Here is a 20,735-nt window from a genome sequence, read left to right on the forward strand (position 1 = left end):
AGATCTCTTTTCAACTCGTAACTCACATAAATCGTTAGATATAATCGTCTCTGTAGGCAGGACCAGAGTTTTGTTAAGCTCTGTTCGACTGCTCCCACACGTCGCCACTGTCGGCACCGCCCTTCGCTCCGTGCCTCCCGAGACTTTGCAGAGTCGAAGCGACTCCACCACCGCGGGCAGAGATCCTCGACGACTCTCTGTGCTCGTGCTTCTCTCGCCGCAACTGCGCGTACGCGAGACTGCAGAGTGCGCAGTGTGAAGTTCTCGTGTCGATATTTTTACACGCACATATTTTGTCTGTCTGAGAATAAGAAGTGAAAAGTTTTGTTCCAAATGGACGGCATGTCGTACCAGAGTGACCTTCCATTTCAGATTGTGACACATTTTTACACCCAGGAGTTTGTGTGAGCTGTCCGATTCGAATTGTGACTTGTCCGTATAATATTGAAGTGCACAGTTTTGCAGTTCCAAATATTTAAAGCGAGTTGCCTGTATTTGTACAATTTTCAAATCTTACGAAAATCTCGCTCGATATCAATTGTCATTATTCCAGGGGAAGAGAGAGACCCTTTGCCGAGACGTCGACCTTACTCGGCACAGAGGCGACGGTGAATTAATAGTATAAGAAAAATTTGGCACGATTATTAGATTGGCTGGGTGACCTGTACACTAACAAGGAGAGGTACCCAGTGGTGGAATCGACTTTCTGAAACCGTCTGTACAATTATGTAGTCGAGGTCCTGGTGGGCACTCGTTTGAGAGTAATCAGAACTCGCATCATTTTAATCACCGTATAAACTTTCCAATCACACACTTTTTTTTTTTTTTTCTTAACATTGTCTTTCCACTTGTAATCTTTGTCCATGTGAATTTAATTATTATTATTTATCTTTAATAATATGTAAACATTTGAAAATGCTGATCTATTGGTTAAAAACAAATAGAAAATAATCTATTTATAGTGACTTTGCACTGTAATCAAAAATGAATTTTTGTTAGAATGTGTACTCTTTCTCTCTCCCTTATTTATATCAAACAAACATTTAAAACGTGAATTCTTATTGCACTGTGGACAAAATAATGCAGGTGAAGATGTAAACAAGAGAAGAGACTGTAAGCAAAAAAGAAATTCAGACACAATGAGGAATAGAAATAATGTGTGCAGTAACACGGACTAAAATAAAAGATGATATGACAAAAATAGAGGACGATAAAATGGAGGAAATTAAATGGAAGTTACAGCATAAAAATAATTAAAATCACCGCAACAAAGATTCCGAGCGGAAACAGAATCGTTAGAAGGAAACGAGAGCAAATGGAGAACTTAATACGGGGATTGAAATGATCCTACAGAGGAAGAGAAATAAAAAATTACATTTCGACCAAAGTCATTTTGATAAAGATTTTAAAAATGTCGTAGCATCTGACAAGATTGATAGAGGAAATATTTTGCACGTGAAGACTGTACCTGAACCACTGGACTACATAACCAGTCTCTGTAACATTCTTTATTTAAACTGGTAGAACATCACGCAAAATCGAAATTCCCCCCCCCCCCCCCCACCCGATTACTCGCGCACACGAGCGTACGCAGGGTGGGATACCCGGCACGTCGACCTACGTCACCGTTCGGACAGTTTCGAAAAGTCGATCCGACCGCCGGAACCGCTCCCGGTAAGTGCGGAAATCTCGACGACGGCCACTCGGCCCGGCCCTCACGCCGCACCCCCCCTGCCAACAGGTTCCCCCTGAAGAGGCGGCCGAAGCCGTCTCCCCAGGAGGGCGGCGACAGCGCGGGCGCGCCGCCACAGCCGTGCGCGGGTTGGCACGTCGCCTTCTGGGGCGCGCGCCTCGGCGACGTGCGGCAGGTGCTGGACCGCGGCGAGCTGCTGCTGCCAGGTGAGGCTCGCCGGCTCAGGAAAGTAGTCAGATGTGTACATGGACCAGAGGACGTCAAGTGAGTAAAGAAGGTTTCAGAATACAGGGGTACTCTTTAATAATAATAATAATAATAATAATAATAATAATAATAATAATAATAATAATAATTTTGGGTTTTTAACAGAACAACGACTAACTGATCAGATCCGTGTAATAATCAAAAATAACAGGATACCCCAGTCAGAATTAGAAAACCTCAAACAACAAGTACAACAAATACTGGAACAAAATAATGTGCAATCAGAAGAAGAAGAAGAAGAAAATACAGTAATGGACTCGAACATCCCAGAGCAAACAAACAAAGAACAACACGCATCAATTCAACAATCAGAGGAAAACGAAATCTTAAGACAGCCACCAGAACAAGCACAAATAGAACACGAAGTGACACACATGTTAGATATAGAAGAAAAATTTCAGTTGACATATATAGAATACAAAGACACAAATACAGACATTAGACCATTCTTGCATAGACCACCAAATAACCCACAAGTCGAAACAACAATAAAAACTATCAACACAATCATACACAACAAAATAAATGAAAACACAACTATGGAACAGTTACAACTACTGGTTCATATAGGAGCACTCACTACACTAAATATACACACTAGGCAGAGATCAGAACCAACCAACACACAGAAGAAACCCACAAAACCAGCATGGCAACACAGGCTACAGATCAGAATAGAAAAACTGAGAAAGGACATCGGACAGCTAACACAATTTATAAGAATGAAATGTCAGAAAAAAAAACGAAAAAGGTTAGGTAAAATCTCACAACAAGAAGTGATAGAGCAACTAGATGAAAAGAAGCAGAAATTACAAGCATGGCCAAACGACTTAGAAGTGAAAATAGAAGGAAACGAAACCAAACATTCAACACGAACCAAAAGAAATTTTACCAGACAATAGATAACACACACATTAAAATAAACAATCCACCAAACATAACAGACATGGAACACTTCTGGAGCAACATATGGTCAAACCCGGTACAACATAACAGGCATGCACGGTGGATACAAGCAGAAACAGAGTCATACAAGATGATACCACAAATGCCTGAAGTGATAATTTTGCAACATGAAGTCACCCAAGCTATTAATTCTACTCACAATTGGAAAGCCCCTGGAAAAGATAAAATAGCAAATTTCTGGCTAAAGAAGTTCACCTCAACACATTCACATCTAACTAAATTATTTAACAGTTACATTGCAGACCCATACACATTCCCTGATACACTTACACATGGAATAACTTATCTGAAACCTAAAGATCAAGCAGACACAGCGAACCCAGCTAAATATCGCCCAATAACATGCCTACCAACAATATACAAAATATTAACTTCAGTCATTACACAGAAATTAATGACACATACAACACAGAACAAAATTATAAATGAAGAACAAAAAGGCTGTTGCAAAGGAGCACGAGGATGTAAAGAGCAACTGATAATAGATGCAGAGGTGACATATCAAGCTAAAACTAAACAAAGGTCGCTACACTACGCATACATTGATTACCGAAAAGCTTTTGATAGTGTACCTCACTCATGGTTACTACATATATTGGAAATATACAAAGTAATCCTAAATTGATACAGTTCCTAAACATAGTAATGAAAAACTGGAAAACCACACTTAATATCCAAACAAATTCAAATAATATCACATCACAGCCAATACAGATTAAGCGTGGAATATACCAAGGAGACTCATTAGGTCCTTTCTGCTTCTGCCTTGCTCTGAACCCACTATCCAACATGCTAAATAATACAAATTATGGATACAATATTACTGGAACATACCCACACAAAATCACACATTTGCTATACATGGATGATGTAAAACTACTGGCAGCAACAAATCAACAACTCAACCAATTACTAAAGATAACAGAAGTATTCAGCAATCATATAAATATGGCTTTTGGAACAGACAAATGTAAGAAAAATAGCATAGTCAAGGGAAAACACATTAAACAAGAAGATTACATATTGGATAACCACAGCAACTGCATAGAAGCGATGGAAAAAACAGATGCCTATAAATATCTAGGATACAGACAAAAAAATAGGAATAGATAATACAAATATTAAAGAAGAACTGAAAGAAAAATATAGACAAAGACTTAACAAAAATACTGAAAACAAAATTGACAGCAAGAAACAAGACAAAGGCTATAAATACTTATGCTATACCAATATTGACCTACTCATTCGGAGTAGTGAAATGGAGTAACATAGACCTAGAAGCACTCAATACACTTACATGATCACACTGCCACAAATATAGAATACATCACATACATTCAGCAACTGAAAGATTCACATTAAGCAGAAAGGAAGGAGGAAGGGGATTTATCGATATAAAAAACCTACATTATGGACAGGTAGAAAATTGTAAGAAAATTCTTTATAGACCTAGCAGAAACTAGCAAAATACACAAAGCAATCACTCGTATAAATACATCGGCTACACCACCGCAATTTCATAACCACTTCTACAACCCTTTAGATCACATAACATCAACAAATACGAAGAAAGTAAATTGGAAGGGGAAGGCACTAAATGGCAAGCACCCGTATCATCTAACACAGCCAGACATCGATCAAGACGCATCCAACACATGGCTAAGAAAAGGCAATATATACAGTGAGACGGAAGGATTTATTATTGCAATACAGGATCAAACAATAAACACCAGATATTACAGCAAGCATATTATTGAAGATCCCAATACCACAACAGATAAATGCAGACTTTGCAAACAACAAATAGAAACAGTAGATCACATCACAAGCGGATGTACAATACTAGCAAATACAGAATACCCCAGAAGACATGACAATGTAGCAAAAATACATCAACAACTTGCCATGCAACATAAACTAATAAAACAACATGTTCCCACATACAAGTATGCACCACAAAATGTACTGGAGAATGATGAATACAAATTATACTGGAACAGAACCATTATAACAGATAAAACACCACCACATAACAAACCTGACATCATACTCACCAATAGAAAGAAGAAATCAACACAACTAATTGAAATATCCGTACCCAATACAACAAATGTACAAAAGAAAACAGGAGAAAAAATTGAAAAATACATCCAACTGGCTGAGGAAGTCAAGGACATGTGGCATCAGGATAAAGTCGACATTATACCAATTATACTATCAACTACAGGAGTCATACCACACCTTATCCACCAGTACATCAACACAATACAGCTACATCCAAACGTATATATACAACTACAGAAATCTGTAATTATTGACACTTGTTCAATTACCCGAAAGTTCCTAAATGCAATGTAACATATACCGTACAGTTAAAAGGAAGTCACGCTCAATCGAGGTCCGCGTCACTTTCCAATTTTAACCAGACCTAAGGTTTGAGAAAGGAAAGAAGATAATAATAATACAGAAACTGAATTTACACATTTTGAAACATACTTTCTTTACTTTTCCACACAGTTGCCTTTGACATCGCGGTATTTGTCGTACCTCGGCACCGGTCGTCTCTGCCCTCTCCGTACCGCCCGGCCGTTCGACCGTGTCGGGTCGCAGTGGCGTCCTCGGTTCTCCGCGGTGTGCCGGCGAAGTGCTCTTTCGATTTTGGAAATGGGAAACAATGTGACAGTGTCGGGTCCGGAAGGTAGGACGCTCGAGGTTGTTCCGCCGGAATTGCTCGAGCGGCGAGGCTCGTGTCTGCCGGACGGTATGCGGATGTGCAGCGTCGTGCGACGGAATAATTTCCCGCGAGAGCTGTCCTCTTCGGCAGTTCCGGATAGCCTGGCGACAGTCTTCTACAGTAGCACGGCGTGCGTCGCTGCTTTCTGTCGTGAAACAGAATGCAAAACGGACGAGTATGACCGCTTTTTTGACAGTTGCTTCGTTTGGGGTGGGGTATAAGAGACCTGTGTTTCATCTCCTGTAACGATCTAGTCGGCTAACGTTTCACCCCCGCTTTCGTAACACTCCGAGAATGCTAATGCGGCACACATTCTCGCAGGTTTCTGGCTGTACGTGAGCACGTGTGGCCCTCTGCTTGCACGGGGTTTGCGGTACCTCGAGTGCCGAGTCACAATTTGGTGCGCAATTGAATGACGACCTCCCCGACACCGGTTACGCACGTCGCTAACCGATATTCGTCTGTCCTCTCGAACGGTGCTATCCGCCTCGTGTTTTGGCCTATCTTTGGTGACCGAAGTTTGCCCCGACCTATCTGGGTCGTGAGCGTATGTTCTCCCATTCTTAAATGTTATGTCCACTTTCAGACACTGTTTGAATTCCTTCCACTTCACCGTAAATGGCAACGAGTCTTCGGAAAAATTCACCGGGTCTAACATTATCCACCTGCAGAAAACGAATAACTCCTCGGCAACTCGCACACGGCGGTATTCGCAGTCGCCACAGTTCGGGACGCAGCTGTCTCCGACGTACCGCGTGACGAGGTCCGACTTACGACTCTTGCGGCAACTGGCTGCGTCACACGGCACCAGAAGCCGACGGGCGGCTGCCACAAGATGGGCAGACGGACTGCGTGTGTCTGTGCAAATATTCTGTGCTTTCTGGATGGTTTGTAGTTTAACGTAATGTGGTACAGTTAATATGACTAGACTTCATGAAAGGCTACTATATTACGCTGACAATTGTAATTGTAAAGTAACTTTGAGCAGTATATATTTAATGATTTATACTATGTCTTCGCTTATGTTGTGTCTGTATGTTGTATTACACTGTCGTTCAGACACGCACGCGTGACTGAAGGGCTGTGTAACGTAATGTAGACAGTGTGACATACGGAGGTCTGGCTAAGTCCAGGAGGGATGCACGGATAGCCAGAATGGTCGAGGTGACCACTTCAATAAGCAGGAACTTCTGCATCGACTCGTCGTCTGGCGCAGATTCCGTGTGTCCGGTGCCGATTCCGTGTGTCACTAGCAAAATATGCAGCTGAGAGCCGTGTCCGCGATTTGCAACCTGTTCTGTAATTACATTTTATAAATTGTGGAAATATCGTGTAACAGCTTAAGCTGCTGTTAAATTTATTCTTTATTGTCCCAGCAATTTTGGGCGAAGACTATTATCGAGCACAGATTTTTGTTAACAGCAAGACTTGCATACATACATACAAACATACACACATACATTACATTACTTTACATAAAAAACCCAGCCAGAAGTGTAAAAATTAAAAATACTTTATATTCACACAAAAGGAATCACATGACGATACATTAAATACAGATGCCACATTTTTGACGTGTTTTCGTTATGTGTATATGTATGTAACAGTTTCTGTAAACAGCAATTTGTGCACCATAATGGTGTTTGACCAGAGACAGTCATACAATAATCAATAAATTCAACAGCACTTAAGATGTTTCATGCTCTAATTTCTAAAATTTGTCAACTGCGGAACACGATCGACAAAAAATGTTTCGTTACTGTTTCTTTTTTTGTTTATAATTAGGCAATCTTTTATAAACATTTGCTAAACTGGATTGTAACAATGATAATGTGTGTCAAACATTCTAACAATACAGTGAGAAAAATAGTAAAAACGAAACAGTGCGCACACACAGAGTACCGAATACGTCGACCGAAGAAAGGAAATTGCGGCTCGGAGGAGGAGTTGTGCGCCGTGAGCAAAAGTCGGTCGGCACGTTTCTACACCTGAAAGATAACGTCAGTCTTGTAAGTGTGGCACTAGTGATGCCGCTACGAGGGTGCAAATCGTGTTCGCTTCGAATACGTGTCGTCGTAAGCGTCAGTTACCTCCGATATTGCACGTGGCGAGCCGACGTCAGTCGCGAATGACTCCGAGGCGACAGAGCTACCGTTATCCACACCTCACTCGGTTCGAACGAGGTCTCTTAATAGGGCTACAGGAAGCTGGATGTTACCACTGCAGTATTACAGAAAGACTCGGGAGGAATCCGTACACGATTGCCGGCAGCGGTTACGACGACAGTGTACGGTCGCGAGGAGACCCGGCTCCGGATGGCCGCGTGGTACTACGGAGAGGGGAGACCGTCGCGTTCGCGTACGGCCCGAGTGCAGCGCACTGCAGCTGCAGCGGCAGTCTGAACAGCAGCTCACACCACAGTGACACGGTGAACTGCTGCAAATCGGTTACTTCGAGGGCAGTTCTGAGCCAGATACCCTGTAGCGTGTGTTTCACTGACCACAAACTACCACCACTTGTGACTCGAGTGGAGTCGAGCGAGACCTCGCCGGAAGGCAGGGTGTAGGTCTGTCGTATTTTCTGACGACAGCTGGTTCTGCCTCGGTGCCGGTGGCGGCCGTGTGCCGGTTAGGGTGAGGCCGGTCGAGGGCCCGCAACGGACACGTCCGCGTGCCGGACACACCGAATCGACGCTGGGAATTACAGTCTGGGATGCGATTCTGTGGGACGGCAGGAGCACCCGAGCGGTTACCGTATTTACTCGAATCTGAGCCGCACTCGAATATAACAGCATCTGAAAAAGAGACTCAAAATCGAGGGGGAAAAAAAATTATCCGATTCTAAACCGCTCCTGAAATTTGAGACTCGAAATTCGAGGGGGGAGAGAAGTTTTAGACCACCCCTCCAAATAGAAACAAAGTTGGTTCTTTTTAATACGAGACACAATTTAGGTCGAATGAATGACGATACAGCTACAGTAGTTTGGTTCGAGTCGTAAGCTTAGCAGTTAAGCTTTACCAGGTAGCCATTGCTATGCGTCAGGCGGTCCGTCTGTATTTATACGGGTACCCTTCCTTTTTCACGTGCTTCGTCTGCTTTGAATTGATTGTTTATTTTTCTTTGATCTGATAAGCGCAGTTTTCTTTGTTATGGGTGTTTACGTCACTCTACGCTGAAAATGGATTACTGTACTGTGTCATGCATTGTTTGTCGTACTCTGATACTGCGTGTTTATGGCCTGTCGCCGATCGCGGCATGGCTTGCTTTTGTGCACGCTACCGCCGCTTACAATAAAAAAAAAAGAGAGGAATTGTCTCATTAGCGAAACAATGGCAAGAGACTGCTATTTGTTGTTACTTACACTGCTGCATTCTTTGATAATGATCAACAAGAACCAAATAATAGACGGCGTATGATAGAATTTGTTCCGAACGAGAGTTTAGCGAAAATTTTTCTCCGTTTGAAAATCTTTGCAGACGCCTCTTTAGTACATTACATTCTGCACAGATGTTAGTCATCTTAGATTCGTGCTTCATTTATGACTGTATCACTATTCAGCATAAGAGTAAAACGAATATAAACATGACATTATATGTATATTGTTCCGCGTTTGCTGTTGTCTTACTCTAGTTTCGTAGTTTATTAGGCAGACAGGATTTAAATGACATAGCAGCAAACACGAAAGAATACATGGCATAATGTTTACATTCTTCTACCTTTTCTTATAATTTATTTACTGACACATAGGTTTTGCCGCCAGTATTTATCTTTGTGCCTGCAAAGCATGCCTGTGTAGCGCTACAATATTAGACGGCAGAAGTTAGTTGCAGCGGCACCTACCAACACTTTTCAGAACTTCCGCATACTTTGCACTCGATTCTAAGCCGCACGCGGTTTTTTCGATTACAAAAACTGGAAAAAACGTGCGGCTTAGATTCGAGTAAATACGGTATTCCACGCACCCTGACTGCAAATCCGTACGCCAGTCTCGTGATTCGACCCCTGGTGCTGTGATTCGTGAACGGCATTCTGGGGAGCGTTTCCCGACAGCATAACACTTGCTCGCATACTACTGTCGTAATGCTACACACTCTAGTGCGTGTCGAACGTCGCCTCGGCCTGCTCGATCGCGAGATGTGTGTGTAACCGAGCACATACGGGGCACCGTCGGACGATAACTCCGGTGTCGTCCAGAGACGGCATTAATCGACCCCCGTATCAACTGACCGAGTGCGACGGGCACGGGACTCCATCTCACATACTGACATCCACAACACGTACCACACAATGTGTGCATTTTGCTTGCTCGCATTCGACGTTCTGGTGGTTAAACCAGTTATTAATGTACCTGCATTTCACATTTGCAGTGGCTTACGTTCATCACTTACATATGTTATATCTAAAAACAAAGATGATGTGACTTACCGAACGAAAGCGCTGGCAGGTCGATAGACACACAAACAAACACAAACACACACACAAAATTCAAGCTTTCACAACAAACTGTTGCCTCATCAGGAAAGAGGGAAGGAGAGGGAAAGACGAAAGGATGTGGGTTTTAAGGGAGAGTGTAAAGAGTCATTCCAATCCCGGGAGCGGAAAGACTTACCTTAGGGGGAAAAAAGGACGGGTATACACTCGCGCGCGCACACACACACAAATCCATCCGCACATACACAGACACAAGCAGACATATTTATAGACAAATGTCTTTCCGCTCCCGGGATTGGAATGACTCCTTACACTCTCCCTTAAAATCCACATCCTTTCGTCTTTCCCTCTCCTTCCCTCTTTCCTGATGAGGCAACAGTTTGTTGTGAAAGCTTGAATTTTGTGTGTGTGTTTGTGTTTGTTTGTGTGTCTATCGACCTGCCAGCCCTTTCGTTCGGTAAGTCACATCATCTTTGTTTTTAGATATATTTTTCCCACATGGAATGTTTCCCTCTATTATATTGACTTACATATGTTACTTAGACAGTGGTATACTCTCGAAATTACATTGCTCTACATTAATTTTTTATTGGTGTTCCAATTTTTTTGTTTTTATGTATTTATTTATTTTTTTATTTTTTCCCCCCCATTAGTGTACAAGACGAGGTGTAGAAATAGTTTTCCAAACTAATGACTCCGTTTTGCTTTGGCGGTGGACAGGTGAGCTGGGCCTGCAGCGGATGCGGGACAAGTCAGACTCCGAGGGCTCGCAGCTGGTCTTCTCTCCGGACATCCGGCACGCCGTCAGCAAGACGTTGCCCTGCCGCAAGAAGTCAGAGTGAGTTTTGGAGTGGGCCGCGAGTGACTTTTGGAGTGGACCACATTTGTAGCGCGAGAATGTAGTACACTTATCCTTTTAGTGCTCGCTTACCGGGTGGGCAGAAACGAGTCGATAGCGAGGTTGGAGCCGAGTGGGGGACTTCGAATTGGGCAAAATTTTCTGGATATCCTAGGATAAAGGTGCACAGTTGAGGAACTGTGGCTCTAAAATGGCACCGAAACGGGGACAGGTACGACGTGGAAGCCCGTACATTGAAACCGATCTCCCCTGGCTTCTGCCCCTTATACAATGAAGACTGTTACTTACTAAATAACTGAAGATAATGGGTTCGACTCCACATCCTAGCGAGGCAATCGAGCTGAAAGGGCAAAGATTTGATAAAATTTCAGTTGCGATCTGAAGACCTTGCTGTCTTGCACGGACACCATTATCGACAACAATCTCAGCACCATTCTCAAATATGGCTATAGTCATCAAATGTTGTCACTATCATCGTCACGAAATGTTGTCGTCGTGGTCATCACCCTCATTAAATCGTCATGTCGTCATCATCATCGCCCTCATCGAGTCATCCTTATCTCGTAGTCAAGTTGACATTGGTGTTATCATAATCATTATAATCATCATCGAGTCTTCATCACTCGAGTCGCAGTACAATTCTTCTCCTCGCAGATTCCTGGACCCCAAGACGCGGCAGCGGTACCGTGCGTGGGCGGCGTTCCAGGTGCTGGTGCAGCCGGGGACGTACAAGGTGTCGGCTGCGCGGGCGCCGGCCCAGGCGGAGGCGGAGGAGTGGGTGACCAAGGAGCGCGGCACGACCGTGCTGTCGGCGCTGCTGCTGCGGCTGCGCCCGGCCGACGACGACGCGGCGCCCGCCACGTCCGCCGAATGCCGCGGCTGAGCCGGGCCGCACTGCGCTCCGCTTTCGCCGGTTTACGCTTTCTCGTTTCTCTCTTACCACGCCAGTATTTGCAGACGCCGCCCCTCCCGACAGGGCACGCCGACCGTGCCGTCGCGCGAGGTTAGACGTGTGGCGGGGTCGGCATTTAGCTTTCGGCCTAACTGCAGTTGCCGCGCTCGCCTGTACGAGCACGCCGAGCGCTCCGCCTGGAGGTGTATCTCGTGACTGGGAAGACCGGACAGCTGAAATACGTACCTCTATGCCTCGATACGGACTCGAAATAATGAAGAGTGAGGTATGACGATCCACCTCCGCCCGATTCTCTCCCACTGAACTGTGCACGTGGAAATGTTTCCTCGTCATTCGATATACGTCCATAAGGGTCTCTTATAATTTTGTTTTCGTGTGCCTCTTTACAGATTTACGATAAGAGACATTATTCAAAACATAACGCAGTTTACTAAAATGTAGACTTTCACGGCCGGAAATATCGTGTCCATTATAATTATCCGGGCTGTTAAGCTGTGGTCGGTTGACGAATTCTCTGTCAGTTCCCAATGTTTCGTCCCCGACTGCGGGAGACGTCTTCGAGGGGGTCCGTAGCTCGCTACTAACTGAGCCGGTGGGTGTGTCGGACCTTCCCTCGAGCTACGGACTCCCTCGAAGACGTCTCCCGCAGTCGGAGACGAAACGTTGGGAATTGACACAGAATTCGTGTACCGACCACGGCATAACAGCCCAGATAATTACAATGGGCATGATAACACAGTTAATGAACAGCTAGCAGGCTTGAGGGGTCTATATGAATGGGAAGACTGACTACACTTTTCTAAAAGGTGAGAAATGTATGACTTAGTGTGTTAAAACAGAAGTGGAAGATATATGCCCTCTATGAGTTTAGAGAGAGATACAATCACACCAGCCTAAAGAAAAAAAAGGTGCGCATGAGTGTGGTCTGCAGCCGCCGCCCGCCCCCCCCCCTCCACTTCCTCACTCACTCCCACACTCACACACACACACACACACACACACACACACACACACACATATGTAGACACTTTAAATTTTTACATGTAATGCAATAAGACACACACACAGAGAGAGAGAGAGAGAGAGAGAGAGAGAGAGAGAGAATGCATAGCAATATCTGTCTGAAGGACTTGTTAAATTACATTTTACTTTGTCACCCAGAAGTTCTCATTAAAAACAAAGAATCTTGTATAAAAGATGACGGTAATTAGCCAGTTTGAGGTGTCCCTAATGTATTGGAAGACAGGGTGTATTATTCAGTAGTTGACAGTATTACGAAACGGACAGATTGCTAAATCAAATAGATTCCCATTTTGATACTTTCATTTATTACGTAGACACGTGTAATTGTGTTCTCCCGAGAGCTGAGACTAGTCTCTCAGTAACAGGCGACCGCTTTCAGTTCCTACGCTTAATACTCGTGTAAAATTATAGACGGTATTTTGTAACCGGAGCAAAGCAGCGATCGGTGTAAGGGTCTAAAACTCGAGTAGAGAGAATCTCGATCACGTTTTCAGATTTTTATTCGCCAGCAACTAGTTTCGGCCATTTCCTCGGACCGCATTCGGGCTTTTCTCCACTGTAACGGGTGCCGGTGGCGGCAGACGGAGAGAGATCCGTAGAAGTGAGGATCTCGCCTTAGTCCGGCCGGTCGGAAAAATTAGGCACCGGACATCGACAAGTAGTCATTCGTAGAGGGCAACTCACTGCCGAGGTACGGGTGCCGATAACTAAAGTTCCGACCGCGACCCTACGGCGTGTGCCCCGTCTGTTCTCCCACACTGTTCTACGATTCTGTTCCGTCCGAAATATTCTATTAAAATGAAGGGATTTTAATACGCGAACAATTTTGTACGATACAATTATCGTATTTCACTTCAAATTTGAGTAACACGTGCCCACCGACGGAAATTACGTTCGTTACGTAACGGCTCACCGTCGTACAAAGTACAGTTCCGAAGTTCAAAATAGTCACTTCGCTCACACACGTACGTATTCCACTCCCTTTTCACTTTTACGTACGATCGCGAGAAGCGAACGCATTAGGGTTCCGCCCCGTAAGTGCGCTGTGGCTCGACCGACTCTCCCGTCGGCACCGACGGTCCCCGGGTGCCGGCGTCTCCCTCCCCGGCACTCACTTTCGGTGCCACGCACACCGAAACTGGCCGCCGTGCGACTGCGAAATGTAAACTGGCGAAGTGGTCCTTTTTTATTACAATTTACCTGCCTCCGTGGCCGACGTCACCGACGCGCAGTCGTACGGCGGTTCTCGACTCGGGGTCAGCCGGTCCGTATTTCTGTGCCGGAAAAAGTTTTCGGCGGCACTATTTTACCGGCGAAGGGAGGAGACGTGGCGGTGTGACATTCCCGATCGCCAAACTCTGCACCTGTGTCCCGGTTTAAATACCAAACCTCTGCACAGTGTCTCGAGAAGTGACGGGGATGTCGAGTTTGGTGGCCGTGCCGGTTCTGTTAGGGAGGAGCGGGAGGTGTGCTGGCAGCGGCCTTCACCGTCTCCCTCCTCTCGTCGTGCAGCGTAAACACAGCAAAACACACACAGAATTACAAATATTGTGGTGGAGCGTGTTGTAAATAAATAAACAAAAGAAAAAAACCATTAACAGTTGCACTGTGATGCAGCAGAGGAGTGTAAGGGTACATTCAATCTGTCCAGTATAGGACCAACATCTCTACTCTTACATCGTCGACAGGTGCAGACAAAAGAGAGCTTTCACAGTCAGAGCAGTGTATGCCGCCTCCCTTTTCTCTCTCTCTCTCTCTCTCTCTCTCTCTCTCTCTCTCTCTCTCTCCCCCAACCCTCTCCCCCTCCCCCCTCTCTCCCCCCCTCCCTCCCCCCTCTCTCCCCCCCTCTCCCCGCCCCCCTCTCTCCCCCCTCCCTCCTTCCCTCCCTCCCTCTCTCTCTCTCTCTCTCTCTCTCTCTCTCTCTCTCTCTCTCTCTCTCTCTCTCTCATCCAAGCGCACACACACAACACAAAAACCAACCTGTGCCCGTACATTCTGCCGGCTGGACACACAGTGCCGTGATTGCACTTCAGCTGGTGGGGTGGCGGTTATGTCGACGAGGGTGAGTAATAAGAAATGAGAAAGGGCGGAGGGGAGGGGCGTAGCAGGCAGGAAGAGAGGGCAGGGGGGGGATGCTGTCGGCTCGGAGGGGGACGGCAGGTTTGCCGGCTGGGAATGTAGGGGACACGTGTGTTAGGTGCACGAGCTAGGTACGTGATATACGGGCACGGGAGCCCGTGTCGTACAGTGCACGACGAGGGTGACGAGAGGTACGCATCGGAAGATGGTGACGGGACAGGAGGACGGGGAAGCGTCGCACGCGGCGTTTCGGGACCGCGGGTCGGTGGAGATAGATGCCGAGAGGTTTACAGGAGCGAGTGATATTTTGTGAGGATATCTCCCGTCTGCACAGCCCAGTAAAGTGGGAGCCGGAGGGTAGGATACGGACGGCTCGCCCCGCGAAGCGGCCGCCGAACTCGAGCGTCTCGGCCGCGGCACCGCATCGTGCCGCCGGGTGTTCCACTCTGTTCTCGGCCACAGTTTGGCAGTGGCTGCCAGTTCTGGTGGGCAACTCGTCAGCTGCCTGCAAAAAATAAAATAAAAAGTGCAGTAATTGCAGCAGAGTTTGCAGACGAGATGGCGGCTTTCACACGTGGCCCTAACTCTTATGGGATAGGATAGTCCTGTGACGGGACTGGAATAGGGCGTATTGGGAGGGCGGATTGGGTAGGTTTTGCACCTGAGTCTTCTGCAGCAGTATGATCCCTGTGAGTAATAACTAGACAAAAGAATATGAAAATTTGATAAAAATGTCACTTCGGTATCTCAAATGCCCGACTAAGTATTAGGGCCCACCGTGAAGAGCGGAATACCTGTTACGTATTCCTCACTGACGGAGAAAGAAATTAACAGAAACGTGTGTATTGGCAACATTCTCACAGAAACACCCGGAATCTCGATCCTCGTTCGTCGTCTGTCCGAGTGGTGCGGGTCAGTTGTGTCCTGCCGAGTAAATGAAATCGGTCATTGTGTCTGAGCATTGGCTGTTTATTTTTTAAACAAATTTTCGAAATTATTCATTGGCCCCGGTAATATCCTCTCGACTGGAAAGAGTAAAAAAGAATGTGATATTTTGTACAATACAATATTTGCACTTGCCTAGTGTACAAGGCTGCTAGTATTAAAGAGAATTTTTGGAGAATCACAGTTGAAAAAATAAGGTTTTTTTATAGATATATGTATCAGCCTGCATGTATCTGCATTTTACCTAAACATTAAACGACACTAACTCTGTGTCCACAATGTACATCCCAGCGCTTGCACGAGTGTGTAAGAGTATTTACCTTTACAATTATGTGAGATTATTCGTATTCTGTTTCACACAGACTGATGATTAAAAATAATTTGTGTGACATTACTGTCTGAACCGAAGTAGCAGCTCTCTGTATCCTGAAGTCGTTTGTCTAAAGTTGTAACGTATCGCTTGTCAATCTCCTCTGCACCGTGGTAGTCTGACGTTCTAATTATCGGCTTAAAGTATTGGTGCTTTGTCTCGAGGTATTTGCTGATTGAATTCGCTGTTATGAAAACTTTAAAACTAGTTGTAATGTAACTTTTGCAATTACCTACAAAGTAGTTGAATTTGTAAATTTTGTTTCAAACGTGCTGGGAGCATGGAATATGAAATGTTGTGTCTTGTATGTCCATGTAAGAGAACTGTATTCTCACACACTGAACCTTCTTTCCTTTCTTTCAGCTCATAATCTTTGCCTGCACTACTTTGTATGATAAACGTTTATTTTAAATTTAGAGTTTGCCAGTAAACTTAGGCACATACTAAATGGTTTTGCACAGAAACCTAGCTGTTCTCTTCGTGCGAGGAATACTGTCGAACATAGATAGGACATTTAGCTTCTGTTACGAGGATGTAAAACGGGGCTCCAATTGTGCTCTCTGCAAAGAACTGAGCTTAGTTTCCACATTAACAAGTAATACTTATTTTCTGAAACACAAATATGGTTTCTAATTTTTACGGATATGTGCAACATAAACATCTTTTTTTAACCACATGTTCTATTGTGCTGATTTTCAATGTAAGTGAGCACTACACTGTGCTTTATGTAATTCAGTAACTTAGTGCAGTGCTATCCGAATTTGTCTCCGAACCTGTCCCCTCGTACTGTGCCGAGGATACGATCTGACAACTTGCCTACATTTTCAACTTGTCTGTGGCTGTAAGATTAGATTGTGAGCTGCAGAGGGCTAAAAAAATTATTAAGTACATTCACTTCCAAAGGTGCATTTTTTAAAAACTTATTTTGCAAAAACTTGCAAATTGTTTGATGTGCACTGTCTTGTTTTTGTGCATAAGTGTTGCAAAGCTGTATGTAAAATTTGATGTTCATACTGTGATTTATTGTTAAATACATCTGTGTTATGTTAAAATAAAGTATTGATGTTAAAGGCAATGAAAACTATTTTTGGTTTACACAGACGGTCCACTAATATGTCAGAAACAGCACGTCGAGTACATTATTTGTGGTACAGCGCATCGTGAACTCCACTCGAATAAATCTTTGTGGACATTTGCTGTAAGCATTCGGGCTCGTATCAAAACATTTGTGGCAATCTGTGATTTTTTAAATCAAATCAGTCCATTTGGTATTAACTTTTCTCTTAAGAAATTAATCTTCTCTTGTCCATTTGTCCTACTGTATCCTCTATTTCGTACCTCTCTTTGTTTGACTTTCTTATTCGTGGATCTGACACAATTAACAAAAGGCCTTCACATAAAATTATATTCCTTGCTCTTTGTGTTCCATCTAAAGAGTTGCAAAGCATTTCATACCAATGCATTGAAAGGGAATGTTTTCAGTTTTCAGAACGAATTTTTGCCTTTAATTTGTATTATATATTTTGTCTAAATAATCACTCAGGTGCTCCGCTCTATCCGTGTATTCACAGTCAAGATTAACACAGAATGGTTTTCAGATTTTTATTTTCCTCCTTGGCCGTGTTCCACATTGTGACTTTATCCAGAGGTCTTAAACCTTGCATTTACTGTCACAAAATTGCTGGCACCATCACTTGTACTTTTCTGCCACTGATGCAGTTACAGGTAACCTCCAATTTGGCTACGATAATTAATTTGAGGCATTCCACTTCTAGTTCTACACGCATACTCGCTAGCCACTGTACGGGAGGGTACCCCGCTCTGTAGTCTTTCCTTTCCTCGGGGTTCTGCCGTGAAAATACAAAATAGAAAATCTGATTGGGTTTTGAATTTTTATGGAGTAAGTTACGGATAAGGCGGACTTCGTATTACTGATTGAGATCGTGCTGTAATTTGACCGTGCATGGCAGACCGGGTCGGCAACACTACAAAAAGCGACTGTAAGGAAATAGCATCAGAAACAAGTTGAAATTTACCTTGTAATTCTGTTAGAAATGTAGTATTTATTATAATATAGTCTTCGTGGCTGTGTCTGGAATACTTCTTAATTTTCTTGTAGGATGTTGTTTTTCTCATTGTTTGCCGGTCCTCTTGTTCTCCGTCTGATGAAAATTTCTTTAAGTTGTCACTGTCACGATTAATTTATAAATTTGGCGATAACCATTTTGAATCACTACTGAAATAACTTCGTTTCGTAAGATAGTTTTAATTTCCACTTTAAAGCATGTTTAAAACAGCGCCGAAAAATGCACGTATGAAGACGAGAGAGTAATCCATTAGTTGTTAAAAAAAACACCTACGCAAAAGTAAAAAAAAAGAAGATAAAAATTATTTATGAAAATCGGTCGCTGGCGTATCGCTCGTCTGCATGCGCAATCGTAAATCGTATCTTTGCATTGGCGGAGGCGTGGTAGTCAAAGTACCGTTACAATTAGGGTTGCCATACGCCACGGATGTCACGGACAGTCCGCGATTTTAGGGTAAATGAAAATGTCTGGGCCGAAAAGGCAAATGTCCGCGATATTTGCTGGATTTGAAGTCAACTTCCGGTAATTTCAAAAATTGCTGTTTGCCTTCACATTATATAAAATCCAAGCAGAACAGAACAGCTTTCGAGATATGGAAACGATGGGCAGTCAGGCTCAGGCTTACGGTACGTCCTCTTCGATTTGCGAGATGTCGATACAGTGGGCGGTCGCTCATCTCTGGCAGTGAAGAGTATTATCCTCTTTGATTAGCTTGTTGAATGTTCGCACGGTTTGTTGTGCTTGCGATTTCGTTATGTTTTATTGTATTAAATAGTTGTTATTATTTCAGGGCAGGATTTGAGGAAGTCGTCTGATCCAGTCCCGGAAAGTATCCTGTCACAAGTGGGGCACTTCTGGACCAGACTCTGAATGTGGCTCTCCAGCAGGGATACGACTTCCTCAAATCCTGCCCTGAAATGAGATTCATCCTTCACGAAATCCTCCCCACTCCACGAAGAGTGTCTTTCCACCGTCCACCTAACCTTCGTAACCTGTTAGTTCATCCCTATGAAATCCCCAAACCACCTTCCCTACCCTGTGGCTCCTATCCTTGTAACCGCCCCCGGTGTAAAACCTGTCCCATGCACCCTCCCACCACCACCTACTCCAGTCCTGTAACCCGGAAGGTGTACACGATCAAAGGCAGAGCCACATGTGAAAGCACCCACGTGATCTACCAACTGACCTGCCTACACTGTGACGCATTCTATGTGGGAATGACCAGCAACAAACTGTCCATTTGCATGAATGGACACAGGCAGACAGTGTTTGTCGGTAATGAGGACCACCCTGTGGCTAAACGTGCCTCGGTGCACGGCCAGCACATCTTGGCACAGTGTTACGCCGTCCGGGTTATCCGGATACTTCCCACCAACACCAACCTATCCGAACTCCGGAGATGGGAAGTTGCTCTTCAATATATCCTCTCTTCCCGTTATCCACCAGGCCTCAATCTCCGCTAATTTCAAGTTGCCGCCACTCATACCTCACCTGTCAGTCAACAACATCTTTGCCTTGTAATGGTACTTTGACTTCCGCAAAGTTATAATTTACGATCGCGCACGCAGAAGAGCGCTGCGCCAGCGACCGATTTTATAAATAATTTTGTTCTTTTTTTTTTTTTACTTTTGCGTACTTTTTTTGTTTTTAAGAGCTAATGGATGTCTCTCTCTCTTTGTCTTGTTACGAAAGACGTGTATTTTTCCCGCTGTGTTGAATGTGCTTTTGGTGAAAATTAAAATTACATTACAATGCGATGTTGTTTCAATAGATAATGAGGAGAAGATAAAATAATAAAAAGGTAACACCACAATTGGCGTCCTGGTGACAGGACTTGCAATCTTCGGATTTGATACAAGTGCAGTTTGGATTTGATACAAGTGCAGTTTGGATTTGATACAAGTGCAATTATTATAAATTTTGGACATTTTATCTAATTTTAACCACTTAATAGCATCAGAAAATGAATTTGGACTAAGTCTCATTCATTTGAATTGTAATGTTACGTGCATGAAATTTACGACAATTTTGTTTTCCCTGTTATTAATTTGTGATAATTTTTATTTTCATGCTGAGGAAATTAATTTGGTAAAAAAAAAAAAAAAAAAAAAAAAAGGGGAAAGGATAACGTTCCATAAAATAATTTGCACGGACGCGAAAGAAAAATTTTGGATTGAAAACTATATTTGACGCTACATTTGCAACATAAGACTGAAAAAAATTGGTGAGTACAGAAATTTACATTTTTCCAGTTTCAAGCAGCCATCTGTACTTCCTTTATTCCGATCCATTTATTTCGAAATTATTTTTCAAATTGTAGTTAAAATTGATTTACTACTATTATTGCAAATGATAAGTGAAGAGCATA

General features: G+C 43.9%; 1 protein-coding gene and 1 long non-coding RNA gene across 2 annotated transcripts in view; one reads left to right on the top strand and one right to left on the bottom strand.

The window, feature by feature from the left end:
* LOC126212793 (tyrosine-protein phosphatase corkscrew-like) overlaps window positions 1-20,735 on the bottom strand; it is a 353,604-nt gene that overhangs the window by 42,762 nt on the left and 290,107 nt on the right. The window lies entirely within an intron of this gene.
* LOC126213307 (uncharacterized) lies at window positions 1,876-11,716 on the top strand. The gene is made up of 3 exons (XR_007541135.1): window positions 1,876-1,899; window positions 10,812-10,929; window positions 11,605-11,716. It is a non-coding gene; the product is annotated as an uncharacterized LOC126213307 (long non-coding RNA).

Source organism: Schistocerca nitens, chromosome 11 (assembly GCF_023898315.1).
Source record: "Schistocerca nitens isolate TAMUIC-IGC-003100 chromosome 11, iqSchNite1.1, whole genome shotgun sequence".
Classification (NCBI taxonomy): Eukaryota; Metazoa; Arthropoda; class Insecta; order Orthoptera; family Acrididae; genus Schistocerca; species Schistocerca nitens.